Source organism: Sorex araneus, chromosome 5, assembly GCF_027595985.1.
Source record: "Sorex araneus isolate mSorAra2 chromosome 5, mSorAra2.pri, whole genome shotgun sequence".
Taxonomy (NCBI): Eukaryota; Metazoa; Chordata; class Mammalia; order Eulipotyphla; family Soricidae; genus Sorex; species Sorex araneus.
In genome coordinates this window covers 120,850,835-120,870,097 of record NC_073306.1, presented here as the reverse complement: position 1 = coordinate 120,870,097, position 19,263 = coordinate 120,850,835, and the positions used below count along the sequence as shown (strand labels likewise).

General features: G+C 48.0%; 1 non-coding gene across 1 annotated transcript; it reads right to left on the bottom strand.

The window, feature by feature from the left end:
• Nucleotides 1–4,718: 4,718 nt before the first annotated feature.
• Nucleotides 4,719–4,780, bottom strand: LOC129405318 (U7 small nuclear RNA). The gene has a single exon (XR_008630486.1). It is a non-coding gene; the product is annotated as a U7 small nuclear RNA (small nuclear RNA).
• Nucleotides 4,781–19,263: the final 14,483 nt, after the last annotated feature.

The following is a 19,263-nucleotide window of genomic DNA, read 5'->3' as shown; positions in this document are numbered from 1 at the left end:
GGCCAGAAAGATGTCAGCACTTTTGCCCTTCCACCTTCTGTTCAGAGGTCTCTCCCGCGAGCAGGGCAAGGCAGTGTCCTTGTCAGAAAAGTGGCGGGAGAAAGGTTCATCTCCATCTTCCAACGTGGGAAAATAAACATGACAATCTTTGCATTCGGAGTTTTTTGTTTGTTTGTTTTGCTTTTTGGGTTGATGCTCAGGGGTTACTCCTGGCTCTGCACTCAGGAATCACCCCTGGCGGTGCTCGGGGGACCATATGGGATGCTGGGGATCGAACCCGGGTCGGCTGCATGCAAGGCAAACACCCTACCCGCTGTGCTATCGCTCCAGCCCCATGCATTCGGAGTTTTTGGGGGGCGTGGGAGCCACCCCTCAGGACTTCCCCTGGGCTCTGCTTAGGGATCACACTGGCAGGGCTGGGGGACCCTGGGTGGTGCTGGGAGAGAGCTTGTGTCAGGCCGTACCCTCTCTGCTGCTCTCATTTAGTTTCTAAGTGTCTCTTCATTTCGGGCCACAGACTGGCATGAATTCTTCAGCCGTGTTCACGGCCAGAGAGTTGAGCCCACAGGAGGGGGCTGGCGGCTGGGGCTGACGGGCTGAGAGGGCGGGGGCGTGTCTGTTCCAGGGGTCCAGAGGGACTCCACGCAGTGTCTGCGCACACTAGCCAGGGGGCATACGACACTCTGCCCCACGAGCGGGCCCCGAAGGTCCCGAGGGACAGGAAGACATAGCCAAGCTCACAGATGACACGGAAAGGCTCAGAGAGGTCCTCGTCAGGGCACGGAAGCTGCTGTGCAGGGTCACCAGGCTGGAGGCTGATTCTCCTACCAGTGTTCTGGAAGGTTCCAGCTGGGCACACTGAGCTCAGCTGAAGGCTGCCCCCCGCCACCCCCCGCACTCCAGGACCTGTGACTGCGCTGCCCGGGATCTGCTGGCACTGCTCTGTTGACCCCTTGGGGGGTCATGGGGCCAGGCAGCCTCAGGGGGGTGCGGGGAGACACTCCGGAGAGAACAGCCTAGTCCCTCCTCTTGTGACCCCTCCACCCCGGCCTCCTTCCTTCTTTGCACCCCCAGAATGGCAGGAAACCCACCCTGGAGTGGTGGGAGGAGGGGCTGGGGACAGGAGAGGTGGTATGAATCATTTTTCTGCCAGAAAGATGCGTTTTCACCGGATGGTAACTGTATAAAAATAAAAAGAAAAAGAAAAGACGCGCAGGCGGCGAGGCAGGTGAAGGAAGGAACAAGGCCAAACTGGTTGCTCGATCGGTTTATTTCATGTCCATCTCCATTCTCCTCTGATTCTCCTCCTGCTTCTTTCTCCCCCATCCTACTTCATTCTCTCTCTCTCTGCCTCTCTCCCGGCTCTCGGTCTCTCTCGATCAGTGGATCTGGCCCCCGTGGATCTGGCCCCCGTGGATCTGGGCCCTGTGGATCTGGATCTGGCCCCCAACCCACTCTTCCAGCCTAGTTAAATCTCCACCGCATGAGGGGGTTGGGGCATACACATAGGTGTGGTCAGCAATAGGGTAAGGTTCTTTTCCCTCAGGGGATGCTTCTCCTAGGACTTAATTCTCTTTCAGCAGGAGGATCCACCCAAGGGCAGAGTCCCATGAATGTGTTTCTCTTCTCAGCCAGCAAACATATAAGAATTCATAATATTAATTATTTTGTATGGACACAATAAGAGATGCATTAAAGCTTATAGAATTGCTCTCCTGGGGCCATCTCAATCTCAGACTACAGTGCTCAGGCCAGATCAGTCTTTCCTATCCCTGGCAGGGTCCCAGTCTCATAATTACTATTGGATCATGACAGCATTTGTCTATGATCAAGCTCTTAACTTATAGTTAAGAATTAGGCACTTTGGCCAGGCCCATCTCGATGCCAGGGTAGCACATAACTCACCGCTTGCCCTGGATCCTTCCCGTCCCACATCGGGGACCCTACTTTGGGGTGCTAGGAACTGAGGGCAACTGAGGCTTAAGTGGAGAAAGCAGATGCCCAGGAGGGAATATCGAGGCCAATTAAGTCTTAAGTTATAAAAACATAATATTGTCTTCTTGTGTCTATACAAAAAAGACATAGCTTTAAAGTAAATTATTCAAAAGGCATAAAGAGGAGAGAAAGGCAATGTTATAATATTCAGTGTCCTAGGAAGTTCTGACCTTACCAATTAACAGAGTTTGATTAAGGGAAGAGCAGATAAACTGGTAGAATTGGTTACAGATAAACAAAAGAATGGGAGTGACTCGGGAGCACTTTGATGGGTGTGACTGATAAACCTAAGCTCCTAGTGGCAAGGGGGAAAGGACAAACCAATGATATCCAACAGTAACTCTGCCTCCCCCGCCCTCATTCTCATTCACCGGAAGCGGAAGGAAGGAGGAGGCCAAAGCAAGCCAAGGACTAGAGTGGCAGGCTGGACGGCTCACTTGGGCCCAGCCATGGGGCCGCACCACTCCTTGCACTCAGAGTTCTGGGGACCGCCAGAGCGGCACCAGATTCCCAGTATGCAACAGGGGGTTGTTCACTCTACCTTCAGAGCCCAGGACGCGGTCATCTTGTTGCTGAGAGTTCGTGCCATCCGGCCAGTCCCTCCTACCCTCCTCGCCCCCAGATCCTGGCGGGTCCTATTCCACCCTCTGGTTCTGTAGTTGGCCATACTTCAGACTGCACATCTAGCCGAGATCATACCATCCTTCCTCTCGGAGAGCCCGGCAAGCTACCGAGAGTATCGAGCCCGCGCGGCAGAGCCTGGCAAGCTACCCGTGCGTATTGGATATGCCAAAAACAGTAACAATAAGTCTCTCAATGAGAGACATTACTGGTGCCTGCTCAAATCGATGAGCAACAGGATGACAGTGATACAGTGATACCATCCTTATCCCTTTTTGGGATAGGGGCTTCCAAGCATTGCTGGGGGTCTGAGGGCCTCTTCCAACTGTGTGTGGCCTGGCTGTAGACTGGACTCTTCGGTGCTTGGGCTCAGGCATGTGGCGTGGTCCTTGGACCCAGCAGCCCTGGGGGCACCAGGGCTACAGCCAGCTGTGCCGGGGAGGAGTCCAGGAGGAGCTGGGTTCGAACTCTGACTGACCCTTGCCAGGCATGCACTCTAGCCCTTGACCGCTTTCTCTGGCCTTCTATTGCCCTTCCATCACCCTCTGTCTGGGCAACTTCATTTACCATTCCATCACGCTGCGACAAATGACAAACTTTTTTTCTTCCCTTTTCTCTTATGGCTGAATCACACACACACACACACACACACACATACACACATACACACACACACACACACACACACGGTTTCCACCCCCACCATATGTTGAGTTTTGTGAATGATGCTGCAGTAGACATTATGGGTGCAGATATCTCTTCAAGATACTGCAGCATTTCCTTCTACCCTCCCTCCCTCCCTGCCTCCCTCCCTCCCTCCCTCCCCCTTCCTCCTGCCCTCCCTCCCCTCCCTTTCTTTCTTTCTTTCTTTCTTTCTTTCTTTCTTTCTTTCTTTCTTTCTTTCTTTCTTTCTTTCTTTCTTTCTTTCTTTCTTTCTTTCTTTCTTTCTTTCTTTCTTCCTTCCCTCATCCCTCCCTCCCTCTTTTCTTCTTTGCTATTTCTATTTCTTTCTTCTATCTTTCTTTCCTTTCCTTTTCTTTCTTTCCTTCTTTCTTTCCTACACTCAACAGTGCTTGGGAGTTACTCCTAGCTCTGTGTTCCAGGGTCCACGTCCCGTGGAGATCAAACCTAGGCCTCCTGCATACAAAACATGTGCTCATCCCATCGAGCTATCTTTCCAGACCTAATTCTTTACATACAGAACCAGATGTGGGATTTCTGGATCATATGGTAATTCTATATTTAATTTGAGGCCCCTCCATCCTGCTTTCCATAATGACAGAGCCACTTTGCATTCCTACCGACAGCATGCCCTGGTCTGCTTCTCTTTCATCCCTGCCAACACCGTCTCTTACTTTTCTGTAAAGCCATCCTAACAGATGTGAGGTGGTAAGTCATTGTGATTTGGATTTGCATTTCCCTGATTAGCGATGCTGAGCACCTTTTCATGTACCTGTTGGCCATTTGGATGTCTCCCCTGGGAAAATAGCTACTTGAGGTTCTTTGCCTCTTTTTGAAATTGGATTCTTTCAAGTTTTCGTTGTTGTTTCTTTTGCTGCTGAGTTGCAAGAGTTACCCCAAATGCTTACTGATGTGAAACTTTATCAGATACATGGTTTGTAGATATTTTCTTCCATTCCATAGATTGTCTTTCACTTTATTGACTGCTTCCTTGGCTGTGTGCTTATTTTTCAGTCAGATGTAGACCTACTTCTTGATTTTTACTTTTGCTTCCTTTGCATTTCTCTCTCTCTCTCTCTTTCTTTCTCTCTCTCTCTCTCTCTCTCTCACACACACACACACACACACACACACGTCACTGGCAAGAGCAATGTCAAGGAGTTGAGGTTTTTTGTTTGTTTGGGGGTCACACTTAGCAATGCTCAGAGGATACCCCTTGCTTTGCACTCAGGAAATAGTCCTGGCAGTGCTCAGGGGACCATACAGGGTGCTGGAGATTGAACCTGGATAGGCCATATGCAAGGCAAACACCCTACCCATTGAACTATCTCCCCAGCCGCAATGTCAAGGAATTTTATTACTATTTTCTTCAAAGAGTTTTATGGCTTCGAGCCTAACCCTCAAGTTGTTGTTTTTTTTAAATGGGCTTTCCAGTGGAGACCAGAAAACCTGCTAGACAAATTCTAAAAAAGCTCTAACGCTAAATTGTTTGTTTGTTTTTTTGGGGGGGCTTTTTGGGTCACACCCAGCAATGCACAGGGGTCCTGGTTCATGCACTCAGGAAATACTCCTGATGGTGCTCAGGGAACCATAGGGGAAGCTGGGAATCGAACCTGGATCGGTCACATGCAAGGCAATCGCCCTACCTGCTGTGCTATGGCTCCAGCCCCCTAACCCTCAAGTTTTTAATCTACTTTGAGTTAATTTTTGTGTATGGTGTACATTAAGGGTTCAAATTCAAATTTGAGGTCTTCCAAATGCTCAAGAGGCCTGGGCCCCCCTCCCAGTGATTCATGGTAAACCGGCTGGTGGGTCCTGAGAGGTCCCAGGATGTCAGAGCTGCTCAGGTCCTGCTGTGTCAGGTACTTCCTGTGCCACCTCAGTGGTGCCAGGGGCTGGGGGCCTCAGGGATCAAACCTAGGTAGGCCTCATGCAAGGCAAGTACCTTAACCTGGTACTATTCCACTAGCCCTTCAGTTTCAAATTGTCACATGTGGAATTCAGTTTTCCCAACACTGTTGCAGAGACTGTCCTTCCCCCCTTATGTACCTTGACACACTTGTCAAAGACTAGTCAGCTGAACATGCAGAGGTTTATCCCTCGGTTCTCTATTTTGTCCCAATGATCTGTATGTTTGATATGAAAATTTACATAGATGCATCTATAAAGATGAGTGGTGTGTGTGTGTGTGTGTGTGTGTGTGTGTGTGTGTGTGTGTGTATTTATTCACATATTGGTGTCTCATAGGTACCATCCGGTTTCTTTACTCTTTTTTTTTCATTCCTTTCTGCTTTTATTCCTCTAAGTGGGTAATTTTGAATGATTTGTTTTCAAGTTCACTGATTGTTTTTTCTGCCTAAAGTCTGTTGTTGAAGCTTTATTGATGTTTTGGAGTGGGGAGGGTGACACCCAGAGCTGCTCAGTGGCGACTCTTGGATTTGTGCTCAGGGAAGCTGGCAGTGCCGGCGATGGAACCTGGGGCTCCCCATGTAGAGCCCGTGCCCCAGCTCTCCGAGTGACCTCCCTTGACCTTCTCTATTGATTTTTATTGGTTCTATCATTACATTCTTCACCTCCAGGATTCTTTCTTGTTCCGTTAATGGTTTCTATTTATTTTTGTGGGTATTGAGGGTAGGGGGGATGCGGGAGGGTAGTAGACACACACGGTGGTGTCCGGGGCTTACTCCTGGCTCTGTGCTCAGGAACCACTCCTGACTCAGGGGACTATATGGGGTGCCAGGGATTGAACCCAGGTTGGCCACATGCAAGAGAAATGCCCGACCCTCTGTACTATATTGCTATGATCCCTGATTTCTATTTCTTACTAAGCTTCTCATTTTCATAAACTAAGTTTTTGTACTTAGATTTCCTAATTTTGTTCCACTGTCTATCTTGAGTCTCAGTCATCATACTGAACTGCAGTAAGATGTGTTTTTGTTGTTTGTTTTTTTGGCCACACCTGGCAGTGCTCAGGGGTTACCCTTGGCTGTGCACTTGGATCATTCACAGTTTCCTTTCATGTCGTCCCATTGTCTGATGCTTCATGTTCTAGGTCGCCTTGCCACGGGGCCTGCAGCCCGAGGAGCAAATACCTGCCAGTCTTTGCAGGCTGATTCCCTGGCCAGAGGCTTTCCCCTACTGGCTCATTGGCTGCAGTGGTCTCCAAGACCACAGCTGAGTGGGCTGGTAGCCAGGTCATGTGGATGCCTCTGGATCTGGGCTGAGGTTCGTGGTACAGGGGTCTTCAAAGGACTCAGGTGAGTGCATTCTGTCTGGCCCCTGGATGGATGGAGGAGACGCGTCCACACACCTGCTCTGGTACCAAAGCAAGGCTCTGCCCCACATGGTCTGTGTGACTGCCCAGGGTCTGCAGGGAGCTCCCGAGGCTCCTGGAGCTGGTCTCTGTGGGGACAGGACTAAGGGTGCAAGGCATAGGAATAGCGTCACAGGGCTGCTTCTGTTTCCACAGCTGCGACAGACGTCAGCAGGCCTGTCCTCCGGGCATAAAAGAGGATGCTTTCCTTCCGGTTCTTGGCAGGCAGGACCACACCTGTGGTCACAGTAGCTGTGAGGCATTGGGGTGCAGGGCTGCTTTGCCCAGGGTCAGCGGGCCTCCCCGAGATCGGGGTCACCCATCTCCCAGCAGGTGTCCAGCCTCAGGACTGCTCACAAACCTGTGAGGGGAGCTACATGGTGAAGGGGTCCCTTCAAAAACTCTGCAGCTAGGCCCAGGGCAGTTCCTCTCAAATTCCCACCCTAATGGACTCCTTTGCCGCCTATTCATGTGCTAATAATGTATTATTATTGTAAGGTCCACCTGGCTCCTCCTCTCACACAGCTAATGAAGGCAAAATGATAATTTCTTCTTCCATCTGTCGTTTCTTTAGAGCATGGCGCTGTTCTACACACCGGCCAGGACCAGAGCATCCAGGGGTCCCTCTTGGCAACTATTGGTACCCATAACCTCCTCCCCTGCCCATGTCGGGAATCCTCCCAGCATCCAGAACCAAGACAGAAGCTTGAGCCTTTGGAGACTATGTAAACTCGATAGTCTTCCTCAACCTGCTTTTTCTTCGGATTTATCCATTTCAGTAAACCTATCCGCTTGGACAGTCAAAACCTCAAGAATCATTCTTGATTCCTTACCACTCCCCATCACCCCCCACAGTTAAGCACTCAGCGAGTCCCTATAGAAATGCCCCTCAAGGAGCTGGAGTGATAGATCAGGTAGGGCGCTTGCCTTGCATGCTGCTGACCTGGGCTCCATCCCCAGTACCCCCATACGGTCCCCTGAGACCCATCAGGCGTGATCCCTGAGCACTGAGCCAGGAATAAGTCCTGAGCACTGCCAGATGTAGCCCCAACCCCCTCACTGCCAAATAAAAGATCTCCCAATATGTCACAAACATGCCCACCCACCCCAGTTATCCAATACCGTAATCCCCCAACCAAACCACCCAGACATTTGCCTTAACCTCCCAATTTTTCTCTTGCCTTTTAATCTATTTCCTTTAGCTAGACTGAGCTCTTAAAAATCTAAATCTGAAGTGCCAGATGATCTCACCATGTTTTTAATTTTATTTTTATAAAGTTGTTCATAATAATTTATTACATACAATATTCTAATACCAATCCCACCACCATTACACTTTTCTACCACCATTATTTAGAATTTTACCACCACCATCCAAGCCTGCCCCAAAGGCACATACCAAATAATTTATTTTGTATTGCTTGTTAGGAATAATCCACTAAAAATGACCCAAAAAGATTTCCTTACAGGAAAGTGTGTGAAAATTGTTGTATCTCACTTTGGAGCTATTAAGTCCCTGTATAAGATATCACTAACATGTCGTTACAGGTTAAGCCTTGTAAGCCTTGTGTGCCTATACATATAGGTACGCAAGGCATACACACACACACAAACGCACGCACACACACACACACACACACACACACACACACATATATATATATAGCACTGTAACACTGTCGTCCTGTTGTTTATCAATTTGCTTGAGCGGGCACCAGTAACGTCTTCATTGTGACACTTGTTGTTACTGGTTTTGGCATATTGAATACACAATGGGTAGCTTGCCAGGCTCTGCCGTGTGGGCGGGATACTCTCAGTAGCTTGCCAGGCTCTCTGAGAGGGACAGAGGAATTGAACTCGGGTCAGCTGCGTACAAGGCAAACGCTCTACCTGCTATATATATATATATATATATATATATATATATATATACATACATACATACATATATATTTCAAGATCAGTTGCCTTCTACTTTGCACCCATCAAATGTGGTGTGCTATTCTTGTTACATCAGTGGCATAAAATATGAGATGTTGCATGGCCGCATTTGCTCCAGGAATTCTAAAATTTTACATAGGGTGATAGAGCTGGAGTTAAATCTTTAACTGGATGGTGATTTTTGGGGTCTAGAGGAATCTCTGCAGTGTGTTGCTCTCTTCCAAGATTTATTTGTGAGTCTCTGGATCATGGCAGTTATTGAGCTTGTCTGGCGCCCAGAGGCAGTACATGGGCATGACTACCAGGCTCCCAGAAGCACAGGGAGATGGGAGGAGGGGGCCAATTCCCAACTCCTTTTGAGCCTGGAGATTTCAGTCACAAGTTCCGCATACCTGGGTTTTTCAGCAGATTCATTCTCATGCGTGAGTAGTCTCACCATCTTTGGTACTGAGAGAAAACAGGAAATGCAATAGTGTCAAATGATGACAGACTCTTGGCTCTGGATTACAAAACTCAGATTACCAAGCAGTGGAGGTATGGGAGAGGGGATGAAGAGGTGAACTGGAGGTAACATAAGGATACTGGTGGAGGGTACTGGACACTTTCGGGGGGTGGTAGAGGGTGCAGTAACTTTACATCAAAACCAAATCTGGAGCCTGGAGCGATAGCACAGTGGATAAGGAGTTTGCCTTGCATGTGACCAAACCGGGTTGGATTCCCAGCATCCCATATGGTGCCCCAAGCACCACCAGGAGTAATTCCTCAGTGCAGAGCCAGGAGTAACCCCTGTGCATTGCCAGGTGTGACCCAAAAAGAAAAAAAAAACTCCAAACCTATTAACGCTACTGTAACCATAAAAATTATAATAAAACCATGTTTTAAAACAGAAAAAATAAAACTTTTGCTTCAGTCCTTCCAATGGTTCTCCACTGTCTTTAGATAAAATCCAGACTCTTCTTCTTGGTCTTTAAGCTAGGGACAGTGCTGAGATGAACATGACAAATCACACTCCATCAAGCCCAGTGAACCTGCCACACTGACCAGCTTCAAAGCAGCTGCCCTCTCTGTCCTCCGGACCCTCTCCAATTCTGTTTTTTTTTTTTTGCCCGATAGGTCGTGCTATCACCCATATTCATGACCCAGAAAACAGAAAACATTTTCATTATCAGGATTCAGGTTAAACATTGTTTACAATGAACCACCTCCACTGTCATGCAAGTGTCTTGCTCCAGAGACTCAAATATAAATCTCAAAAGAGATCAACTAATGACAAGGTTTCTCAGACATCCATTCCTGGCTGAGACATCAGGGGCACTCTAGAGTGGGGTGCAGGCCAGTGCCCACCCAACAGAGCCCCAAAAAACACTCACTCCCATACTCCAAAGTCACCACTGAATCTTACCAAGAAATTAATCTGTCGAGAACACAGGTTTGCAGGTCCCTGTAACTGAAATCGTGAGGCCCTCTTGGAGTCAGGATGGACTACCTTCCCCCACCTCCCTGTACTCCTGGAAGCCCCAGCACTTACATCCACACCCCAAAATTGCTGCCCAGTTGAAAAATTAATTCCAGCTGTACCACCCAATTAGGCTGGAGTGATAGCATAGTGGGTAAGGCATTTGCCTTGCACGTGGCTGACCCAGATTTGATTCATCCGCCCCTCTCGGAAAGCCCAGCAAACTACTGAGAGTATCCTGCTTGCATGGCAGAGCCTGGAAAGCTACCTGTGGCATATTCAATATGCCAAAAACAGTAACAAGTCTCACAATGGAGATGTTACTGGTGCCCGCTCAAGCAAATCAATGAGCAACAGGATGACAGTGATGACAGTGATACAGTGATACCACCCAATTAAATATTCTGGATTTCCTAAAGCACTCAGCTGCAACATCTCAAAACTACAGTACTAATAATCCAGTAGTAGTACAACAGATCGGATGAGATGTAATGTAGAAGCCAACCAATATCAAACCAACCAATCTTGACTAACAAAAACATTAACACAGAGGCTTAACTTGTCACACCATCTTAGCAATTGCTCATACAAGGACTTAATGTTTCCATGGTGAGATACAAAAACCTACACTAATTTTCCTCTCAGGAAATATTTTTTATCATTTCATTAGCAATTTATTGGTAACAATGTAAAATTAATCATTATGGGCCTGTTATGTGGGTAGGTTTAAGGGATGATTAAAAAAATTGGAGACAACGGTGGAAGGAGGGTAATAGTGATGGTGGGATTGGGATTGGTATATTGAATGCCAGTAACATATCATCAGGAACAACTGTGTAAACCATAGTGTTTGCTATAGGGAGAAAATATTTTTTACATATGCAGGCCCTACCTGTGTCAAGTAAACTCCAAATATATTAGCACAGAATTTTAAAAAAATTATTTATTTTTAATTTAGTACAGAATTTTTAAAAGTTTTTATTAATGACAGGTAAGATATGATTATTACCATAATCAGGTCCAAGTATACAATAACATTTAATACAATATATTTTAGATTCCAGAGTTGAAAACTTGCTTATGTCAATGAGAATAGACAGGGGCTAGAGCAATAGCACAGAGGGCAGGGTGTTTGCCTTGCACGCGGCCAACCTGGGTTCGATTCCCAGCATCCCATATGGTCCCCTGAGCACCGCCAGGAGTAATTCCTGAGTGCAGAGCCAGGAGTAACCCCTGTGCATTGCCGGGGGTGACCCCCCAAAAAAACAGCAAAAAAAAAAAAGAGAATAGACATTTTATTGTATTTTTTAATTTCCTTAATTACACAGGTGAAAATCATATATCAATCACAAATTGGCTTTTACTGATTTATTTTCTGGTCATTTTATTTGCCATGTCTTTACGTTTTGTTGGAGCAAGCAATATAAAGAAAATTTCTTACGTGTCTAAGGGGGTAGGTTGAGGTTGGGAGGGAAAGTGGGGACACGGCTGGAGGGAAGGTCACACTGGTGGTACTGGAATACTAAATGCCCGAAACAACTGTACTATGAACAACTTTGAAAATCATGGTGTTCTAATAAAAATTGGGGAGGGGGAATCACGTTATCACCTGTTGGGAGCCTTTCTCGGGTCCCTCCAGATTGAGCTATGGATGATTCAACTTTGACCAGAGCCTGTTGCCTACTAGGTACTTGGTGATGGGGTTAGTCTGAAGAAGAATGAATGGCATCTGGAATTCTGGAAAGTTCCTTTCAGAGTTAGTCCTCAACAGATTCCTGCCATCTTCTGGGTTGGGGGGAAAAAAAAAGCCAAAGTCCTAAATTAGCCTGAGGAATATGAAAGGATTATTTTTACATCTCTCCAAGTCTGCATTTGTTTTCCCTAAAACAGCTGCTTATGCTCGTCGGAGGCAGGAAGCTGAGTTTTTGGAGCTTCCCCAGGACTCACCTCTGTGTCTGACAAATGCAGACCTCGGGTCCAGGCGTCCTGACTGATGAAAAGCAGCCCTGTCACCTAAGACACTTCGCCCAGGCGCAGAGTAAGCGCCTGATCTTTCTTTAAGAGCCATAGCACAGCGGGTAGGGAGTTTGCCTTGCACGCGGCCGACCCGGGTTCGATTCCCAGCATCCCATATGGTCCCCTGAGCACCGCCAGGAGTAATTCCTGAGTGCAGAGCCAGGAGTAACCCCTGTGCATCGCCAGGTGTAACCTAAAAAGCAAAAAAAAAAAAAAAAAAAGAACCATTAACAAGTTCAGTAAGCAGTTAGGCATTTCCCCATATTACCACTAGGTGTCGCTGGAGACTTATTTAAAGCAGCAGCAGCAGCGGCGGCTTCCCAGGGTGGCCTTCCCACAGCTGCAAGTAATGCTAGAACCTTCTTTGCGGGCTGAGGTTTGGTTAGGCAGGTTCCTCCTGAGGTCGTGAAGGCACATCAGAGTTTTTGTGCCACACCTCTGGTGCTCATGGGCTATTCTGGCTCTGTGATCAGGGGTCACTCCTTGTGGTGCTTGGGGCTCAAACCAGGCAAGGCAAGCATCTCTTGTACTATCTCTTCCGGCCCTATATCGGGAACGATTTTTGGTGGTGTGGGGGCAGAGCTGGCTGTGCTCAGGGGTGACTCCTGTGCTCAGGGATCACTCCTGGTGGTGCTCAGGGGACCATATGGTGTGCCAGGGATTGAGCCTGTGCTGGCCATGTGCAAGGCCCTTCTTGCTGGACTCTCTCTCCACCTGCCAGATCGGGGATTTGAAGCTCATCCGTCCTGCCTCACTAAGGGCCACCAGTTTGGAGGTCTCCTCTCTTTCAGGGCTCCCACAGCTCGCTCGGCCTGGGACATTTCGTCTCGCCATGTGTGGTAACGGGTCACTGGGTGCTCACTGGGCCTGGTGCTGGCCTAAGCACGAACTCGTCAAACTCTCAGAAACAGCCTGCTGAGCGAGAGTTCGCAATTGTCCTCATTTTACAGATGGGAAAAGTGAGGCCCAGAGAGGCTGACTGAGTTGCTGAAGGACATGCAACTGGTCAGCAGAGTGGGATGAAACCCTGCCATCTGGCTGCTGTCTGAGCCATTCCGAAACGTTCTTAGCGTATTTTATATCATTTGGGGGGAGCTCCCAAGTAGTGCTCAGGTGGCCGAGGGGTCCCTCCTGGAGATACTAGACTGACCAGGAGTTCAACACAAGCGTCTGAAGATGCAGCACTGCCCAGGCCCAGCAGTGCCAGGATTACCCCCACCCCACCACAGCAGTGCTCAGGTACCCCCAGGGCCACCCTTGGTGCTCAGGGCTTACTCCCGGCTCTGTGATCAGGCTCACTCCCGGGGATGCTCGAGGGACCGTATGGGGTGCAGAATTGAGCTGGGTTGGCCGTAGGCCAAGCATATGCCTTAACCCCTGTGCGTCTCTCCGACCTTGCCGTTTACATCTCGAGAGCAAGCAGACAGATCCTCTGGTGTTTTAAACACCATTGTTATTTCAGGTTAGATGTCCTATTGAGTCTTGGTAAGGAAATACCTTCTGAAAAGCATTGATTGAATGGTGTGATGGTGAGAAAAGCAGATACTGTTTGGTTTCCCAAACACACATGATTTGATTAGTAATGTTTCCTGATTATCATCTATCCCACTATCTCACAGATACAGTGATCCGCTACACAGGAAGTGCGGAGGGCCAATGTGAGAGGAGCTTGGTCTGCTCATTCATTCATTCAACTTTTATTGTTCCCCTGCCTGGTCCTGTTCTGAACTCCAAGGACAAGAAATGACCAGCAAGGGGCCAGAGTAATAGTATAGTGGGCAGGGTGCTTGCCTTGCATGGGACAGACCCAGGTTCAATCCCTGTCATCCTATATGGTCCTCCAATCTTACCCACCAGAAATGATCCCTGAGCACCGACCCAGGAGTAAGCCCTGAGCACCACTGGGTGTGCTCCCTGCCACTCAGAAAAGAAAGAAAATAAGAAAAGAAAGAAAAAGAAAAAAAGAAAAGAAAGAACCCTTAAGAGGAACTCACCAGCTAGTGGTTGGCACACATACACACTGGCGTGCCTTCCTTGTCCTTCTCCTCTGACCGTGGGTGGTGTTTGTCTTATTCTCTTTGTTTTTTGTTTTGTGGTCACACCCAGAGGTACTCCAGGGCTGTTCCTGACTCAGTGTTTGGGAAACCACTTCATGCCAAACCCAGGCTTCCTGCATGTAAGCCATGCACTCCAGACCAGTGAGCAGTCTCTCCAGCCTCATTCCTTTCTTGGTCCCCCAAACCAGCCACAGTGCCGGGTGCCCTTTAGGCATTCAACAGAGCTGGAAGAGCAAATACAAAATCTTTATAGGAAATACAGCTTCACTCCCTGGGATGTGACTGAGGAGGTGCTACACAGGCTGGATCTGAACAGGGCAGGAGGGGGATTCCCATCTGAAACACAGACTGCCAGGGTCATTTCAGAATCACTGTCCTGGCTGAAGGGGGTTGGGTGGGACCGGGGGACCTGGGCTCAGGTAAGGCAGTGGGCAGCGGAGCAGCGAGGCAGCGAGGCAGGGCACTGGCACATGGGAATAGAGAAACCTGAGGTGCAGTTCAGGAGGGATGGCAGGGCTTGGGGGGTGTGGAGAGAGGAGCTCCGGGTGAGCCTGAGTTTCCGGTGCCTGGGGGAAAGCCAGGGAGGTTCCTGCAGGAAGCTGAAGTTTGTTGAGCAAGAGTTTCAGGGCAGAAAACCTTCCCCATCCTTCAAGTCAGAGTCCAGCTTTGGTGTCATTTTTTTTTTAAAACCACCTGGAACTGGGGCTGGAGCGATAGCACAGCGGGTAGGGCATTTGCCTTGCACGTGGCTGACCCGGGTTCGATTCCCAGCATCCTATATGGTCCCCTGAGCACGGCCAGGGGTAATTCCTGAGTGCAGAGCCAGGAGTGACCCCTGAGCATCGCTGGGTGTGACCCAAAAAGCAAAAAATAAAATAAAATAAATAAAACTACCTGGAACTGAGCCTGGAGGTTAGTTAGGGCAATCTTGTGGGTACGGAGGAAGGAAGTCAGCAGCCAGTGGCCAGCTCTAACCAGAATGGGAAATCCAGCCTAATTTTCTTGTTTTCCAGGAACCCTCAGGAAAGAGGATTGGCTGTTTCAGCCCTGTCAATGCCCATATCTGCCCTGCAGGTGACTGGAAGAGTCTTTCCAAAATGGACCTTTGGTCATGGCAACCGCCATCTTATAAGGCCCACTAAACAGGTACGAGCCTGCAGCAACGGGACTCGAGGGAGATCTCGGGATGGAGGGCCTGTACCAGCGTTGCTCTCTGCCCAAATGTGATCTGGGTGGCCACACATTTGCGGCCCCTCTGTTGCTGAATGCCCATGATCCCAGAGGCCATCTAGCTACTCTTGGCACCAGCAGCTTCTTGCAGAAATGCCTCCAGACTGTGAACTAAGCTTGCAATGAAGCAATTTTTGGCAGAAATTTCTCTGGACTTAGCTTCCAAAATACAGAAATCCAAAACTGCATGGCCGCTACTTTGGCCATGCGACCTCATATCTCTTCATTCTCAGCAAGGGAAAACTAATTATCAAATGCTGTCTTTTCAGCAGGTTCAGTTTTGGGTGAAAATTCCAAATAATAATAGTGAGTTTTATGTTGAAATACTGAATGTAATCAAAGTAAAGAGAAAGTAAAGTGAAAATTATCAGCTATACAGGGAGGGTAGGGTGGGAGGTATACTGGGGTTCTTGGTGGTGGAACATGGGCACTGGTGAAGGGATGGGTGTTTGAGCATTGTATCACTGAGACTTAAGCCCGAAATCTTTGTAACGTTTCACATGGTGATTCAATAAAAATTTTTTTTAAAAAATGGACCTTTGGGGCCTGAGCGACAGTACAGTGGACTGGTGCTTGCCTCACATGTGGCTGACCATGGTCCAATCTCCAGCACTCTATGTGGTTCCTCGAACCCCACCAAGAGTGATCTCTGAGCTCAGAGCCAGGAGTAAGCGCTGAGCACTGCCCCAAAACCAAAACAAAACCGAAACCAAAATGGGCCTCTGCTCACCTACCTGGTAGCATTCCTCACGGGCCACAGGTGGGCAGGGCACCTTCATCTTTTTTTTTCTTTTTGGGCACACCCAGCAATGCACAGGGGTTACTCCTGGCTCATGCACTCAGGAATCACTCCTGGCGGTGCTTGGGGGACCATATGGGATGCGGGGATTCAAACCTGGGTCAGCGGTGTGCAAGACAAACGCCCTACCCTCTGTGCTATTGCTCCAGCCCCCTCGGCAGTATTATTTTTTACATAAGCTGCAAATTTTATTTGATCATATGTATATATATATATATTTTATTGAATCACTATGTGGAAAGTTACAAAGCTTTCAGGCTTATGTCTCAGTTATAATGCTCGAACACCCGTCCCTTCACCAGTGCACATATTCCACCACCAAAAACCCCAGTATACCTCCCACCCCCGCTGTGTAGCTGATAAATTTCACTTCACTTTCTCTTTACCTTGATTACATTCCATATTTCAACATAAAACTCACTATTGTTGTCGGAGTTTCCCTCCCCAAAACAGCCCTGCTGACAAGGAAGCATTTGATAATTAGTTTTCCATTGCTGAGAATGAAGAGATATGAAGTCGGTTTGGGAGTTCTGGATTTTAGTATTTTAGTAACTAAGTCAAGGGAGATTTATGTTATAAATTGCATCATTTCCCTTCCTGGGGCAGCATGGGGCTCTGGCTTAGTTCACAGTCTAGAGACATTGCTGCAAGCTGCTGGTAACAAAAGTAGTCTAGCTGGCCTCCGGATCATGGTCAATCAGCAGCAGAGCGGCCGCACAAACATGTGGCCACCTGGGGCGCATCTTGGTGGAGAGCGCGAGATTGCCCGCACATCCGCTGTTACAAGTTCATCCCTTTTTTTTCCCTTCCTGCACCACCAAGTTCGTACCTCCTTAATGGTCCTTATAAAATGGCAGACGCCACGCCGTTTTTCCCTGAAAAGGGAAAAAAAACGAGAAAGGAAGACTTTTCCCCTCCTCGGCTGGCATGGGGCTAAGGCTTAGTTCAGTCTAGAGACATTGCTGCAGGCTACTGGTGCCAAAAGTAGTCTAGCTGGCCTCCGGATCATGGTTGATCAGCAGCAGAGCAGCCGTACAAACATGTGGCCACCCGGGTCGCATCTCGGTGGAGAGCCTCGGCAGTATTTTTAATGTTAACTCAAAGTTTCCAAATCATAAGAGAGAGCCTGAAGAATTTTCACCTATATAATCACCAACCAGGTTAAGATCCAGACATTATCAGCACTCCAGAGAGGGACCTCTTACTCCTATCCCCTCTCTATACCCTTGCTGACCTAGTTTTGTCTGCCCTTGAACTTGATAGAACAGAATCCTGCAAAGCACTGTTTTCCGTTTTTGTAGCTGGATACTTTTACTTTATGTTTTGGTTGGTTTGTGAGCCACACCAGTAGTACTTAGTTAACTACTTCCCAGCTCTGTGCTCAGGGTCTGGTCCTGGCAGTATTTGGGGGACCAACATGGTGACGGGGATCTTACCTGGGGCTCCTACATGCAAAATATGTGTTGAACTCATGGAGTGATTTCTCTGGATCCATTTGGTCTGTGTACTGCAGCACTGTAGCACTGTCATCCCGTTGTTCATTGATTTGCTCAAGCGGGCACCAGTAACATCTCCATTGTGAGACTTGTTACTGTTTTTGGCATATTGAATATGCCACGGGGAGCTTGCCAGGCTCTCCCATGAAGCAAACATAGATGCATGTAATCTATAAAGCACAGGATCTGATGATTTGTGTTAACCAAAGAACTGTAAGGAAAACTGACATGAGAGATAGGATTTTTTTTTTTTGAGGTAAGGGGGAATTGGCCATACCCAGTGATGTTCAGGGGTTACTTCTGGCTCTGCACTCAGGAATTACTACTGGTGTGCTCAGGCCTTCATCTGGGGTGCGGGGGATCAAACCCAGGTCAGTCATGTGCAAGGCAAATGCCCTACCCATTGTACTCTGGCTCTGGCCTCATGAGAGGAAAGATTTTTGAAGCTATATGGGATTATAACCATGACAAAAGGTGGGAATTATAGGCAGATGCATTTATCTTTAGTTGCAGGTATGCAATCAGATAGAAATCAGGTTCATTCAAAAGAATAAGGAGATAAACTACTTGTTTGACTGTCTACAACTGTACTGAGAATTGAGAGAAAATTAAACAATTTTAAATATTTACTTTTGATTTTGGAGCAGCATGTGGCAGTGCTCAAAGGCCCCTCCTGGGGGTGCTTGGAGGATTCTATATAGTGCTGGATAGAATTAGGGTTGGCTACAACAAGGAAAGTGCCACCCTGTTTAATATTCTTTCACCCACATTAAAAAAAAAATTTTTTTTTTTTTTGCTTTTTGGGTACTGTGTACTGTATATGAGAGAAATCCGTGGAGATAGTGTGTCAGTACTTTTAATAGATTAAACATAGCATACTATGGAATGAACATGCCCTCACTTGCTCGTCCGCTCTCCTGCTGACAGGGCTATTTCCAGATTTGGCAGCAAATAAGTCTGCTATGCACATTCTCGCAGGAGTCTTTTTGTAGACACAGGCGCTCATTTCTTTTGGGAGGCATATCTAGGAGTGGGAATTCTAGAGCATAGCAGAGGTGTATGTTTAGACCTAGGAGGGATTGCCAATTTTCCAAAGGGGTTATGCCAAATTCCTCCCCCACCAGCAGTGCCGAAGAATTTCAGTTGCTTCGCATCCTTGCCAACTCAAGAGTCCGTGTCTTTTTTTAAGCACGGGGAGTTACCAGAACTGCCTTTCCTCCAGTGTTGGACATGGGGTCTGCCTGGCACAGACGCAGTGATCCCTAGCCCATAAATGGTGATACACTGAAAGGCCTCATTTGGTTGGAGTCTCAGAGCGATATGGATATCTCCTTGCTTGGTCGTGACCTTAGATCTGGGGGAGCCATTGAGCATGAAATCAACATGCAGCCAGCAAAGCAGAGATGGAACAAGGCAGAGACAAGGCACATTCTTGGTGATACAGTCAGCCAGTCGGCCTGACTGAAGGGAGGCTGCTTCACTTTCAAGTTAGTCGACTTAGAGCATTGCATCTCCATCGGGGGCCATTTAGCCCCACAAAGATCCCCGAGATATTAAAAAAGAGGCACAGGTGGAAATCCCAAAAAATGAGACAGAACCAGGGGCACAGCATGAGACTGGGGGGGGGCAATTGGGAGGAGTGGGGGCAGGGGGGACAC